Source organism: Atta cephalotes, assembly GCF_000143395.1.
Source record: "Atta cephalotes unplaced genomic scaffold scaffold00082, whole genome shotgun sequence".
Classification (NCBI taxonomy): Eukaryota; Metazoa; Arthropoda; class Insecta; order Hymenoptera; family Formicidae; genus Atta; species Atta cephalotes.
Window position 1 is genome coordinate 196,754 of NW_012130146.1, and position 3,319 is coordinate 200,072.

Sequence of the window (3,319 nt, forward strand, 5' to 3'; positions counted from 1 at the left end):
GCATATATATAAAAGTCAAAGGAACGAGAGAGAGGGAGAGAAAGGGAGGGAGAGAAAGGGAGGGAGAGAAAGAAAGCGCGTCACTTCGAATTGAGCAATCAATCGAGGTGGGAACTGAACTTTTTTATCGAAACTAAAAGACTATAATAATATATTTCTGTACGCAAATACGTACCGTGCAACTACGTCATTGTGTGTTCACATTGCATAATCCGATCGATAAAATAAGACTCTCGTTACGTACCGCGCTCACCGTAGGCCACCTACTACTATTACTACTACTACTACTACTATTACTACTACTACTACTACTACTACTACTACTACTACTACTACTACTATTACTACTACTACTACTACTACTACTGCTACTATTACCGCCACTTTCTACTACTACGGCTCTCGAAACTAAGAAAAAAAGAAGAAACAAGAAAATATAAAGCAGCAGACATCATGAAACGACTGATTGAAAAGATCAATAATACGAATCGATCGACGATAGGTTTCTCGTCATCCTGTAGCTTGATATCATCATAAATGATCAAATTTTATTAACACGCGTCCATATACATACGCGCGAACGCACGCATGTACACACATCTTCTAAATATCTGACATAAAACTCGCCGCGACATACCGATGTGATCTTCTCCTCGCGATAAACGTTAAGATGTAAAGAGTGTGATACAATCGTAGTTACTAACTCTCTTCTCTCTGCGGTACCACTAGTACACTATCAACAGAAGTCCATTACGAACTTTCGAGATATCGATTACGTAAGATATCGATTACTACTAGAAAGAGTGGAAGGATGAAAAGACAGACTTTTACCTCTAATCTGAATCTACCAAATTGGCGTGGAATAACGGGATGGATGAGATTCGCGTGAAATTCAAGGATGAGGAATGAAAGCTGATGAGGTTCGTTGATTGACGTCCAATTAACGTGACTGCGAGAAGAAAAACCACAAAAGAAACGTAACGTAATAATACGTAAGAACTCCTTTCATGTCCGTATCTGACCATATACATCTGGACGCGTATATTTGCTACGTACGTATATTTAACGATAATCAACATCTTTGTCGTCATTATCGTCGTCATCATCGTCGCCGCCGTAACTGTCATCATCATCGTCATTCAATTCTTCGCAAGCAACGGTCCAAACGTGCAACGTGAAAAAGACTATTACTCTATTATAGTATTGATTTGTTCATTTATGCCTTCAATGTGATTTTTATCGCACTATCATGCCCATCAATCATGAGTCCTAGGATCTCTCGCGTCGCGCGTTCTTCGGACAATTCTCAAACTTCCATTTGTGACTTTTGAAAGCCATTTACGCTAATTTTTTACTTATTTTATTGTACCAGCTATGACATAAAGTGGTTTTAAAGATGACTGAATTAGGACTCATAAGAACAAAATCTATAGATTGATGAAAAGATTTCGTTATTATTGACGAATAAAATTAATATAATTTAAAAAATATAAAAACTATTAATAAAATTATTAATTAATAATAAGCAAGTTAGATAGATGTTTGTAAAGTTCTCTATTTTTTTAGCTACAATATCGTTATATAAATATAATTTTGAAATTATTTGGTGGTTGAATTCTAGTCAATTTTACAAGTATACCTATTCAATGTTACACTCCGATTTTAATAAGCTTTGAATATTTTATTCTAGGTCAAAGTAAGGGACACGTATTTTTTTTATATATTTATATGTGCTCATACAGCCGTTAAGAGGATGAAAAAAAAAAACAGTTTTTACATTTTTGAGCTAATATCGTCGAAATAGTAAAAAATATTACAAAGTTTCAAATAAAAGTTTTATAATTTTCAATGTATTTTATAACAATTCACTTAGATTTTTCGAAAATATCATTTTTTTCCCGAAATCTTCTTCAATTTGAAAATTTTAAAATTTATCTTATATTAGGTGTAGTAAAAAGAAATCCATTATTTTTGCATGAAATTGAATGGAAAATAATGGATTTCTTTTTACTACACCTAATATAAAAAATTTATAGCATATTTAACGTCAAATATAACCATGTATGATAAAGATGTATTGTGAAGACGCATTTTTCGGAAATAAGCTAAATATATCTTTACATCGCTATTATCGTTAAATATGCTTAATAAGTTTTGCTAAAAAATAAATTTTCAAATTTTCAAAAATTGAGGAAAGTGAGGTGGATTTCAAAAAATATATATATAATATGAAGTATTATAAAGTACATTAAACCATAAAACTTTTATTTGAAATTTTTTTTTATATCTTTTATATCGTTTCGATGATATTAGCTCAGAAATATAAAAATCGTTTTTTTCAAGAAGGTATTTCATCCCCTTAGTGGCACGTACAAAAAAATATGTGCTTCTTGGACTTAGATTACAACATACTCAAAACTTATCATAATCGGAGTGTAACACCGGAGTGTAACATCGGATAGGTTTTACTTGTTGTTTTAGTAATTCCTCTTATTATTATTTGCAGAAATTATAACATACGAAGCAGTGGTCTTACAAGGTAATAAGTAGAATTAACATTGAAAATATTATAGATATAATATATAATATTTTTTACAAAAATCGCTTTTTGGTATATATAATAAGATATAAGGAATTTGTAAATTATTTTGATAATTTTTTATATGAGATTTTATATTACTTTTACATTCGCTGATAAATTTGTTATTTTAACTTTTAATACACTTATGTGGCATTTCTCTTTCGCATTTTTATTAGATTACCGTAAATATATACAATGTCAAAATAAGAAATGGAAAATTGAATCGTCCGCAGCACGCACGCCGTTTGTTTCTTCGATAATCGCGACTAAAGTATGAAGAGCGGAAAGCTCTGTCATATTATTCCTCGCTGAAGCGATATTTTCATAGTATTATGACGAAAGAAAATAAGCGAAACGAACATATTGGGTTGTCCGGAAAGTTCGTGCCGATTAAAATTTAAATTTTAGTATACATTTATTAAATTAAAATTTTCTGCGTTTCAATTTTCCTTCAACATCGGCACAAACTTTCCGGACAACCCAATATATATATGAAAAAGAAAACGAAATACTACATTAGCATGGTATCCTAATATCGCGAGGAATTTTTGCGAAATTTTATTTGAAGTATTATTCAAACCACTATACATCAATCATATAGAAAATTGTCCTTTGTTTTTTTCTATTTCTTTATCGAATAAGATATGCATGTATTATCTAAGATATTATATATGTATACGCAAGTGTACATATATATATATATATATATATATATATATATATATATATATATACTAC

The 3,319-nt window shown here is 30.5% G+C and overlaps 1 protein-coding gene across 1 annotated transcript in view; it reads left to right on the top strand.

Annotated features, from left to right (window-relative positions):
• Positions 1–3,319, top strand: part of LOC105624571 (hormone receptor 4) — a 165,569-nt gene that overhangs the window by 161,076 nt on the left and 1,174 nt on the right. The gene's annotated exons all lie outside the window — the stretch shown is intronic.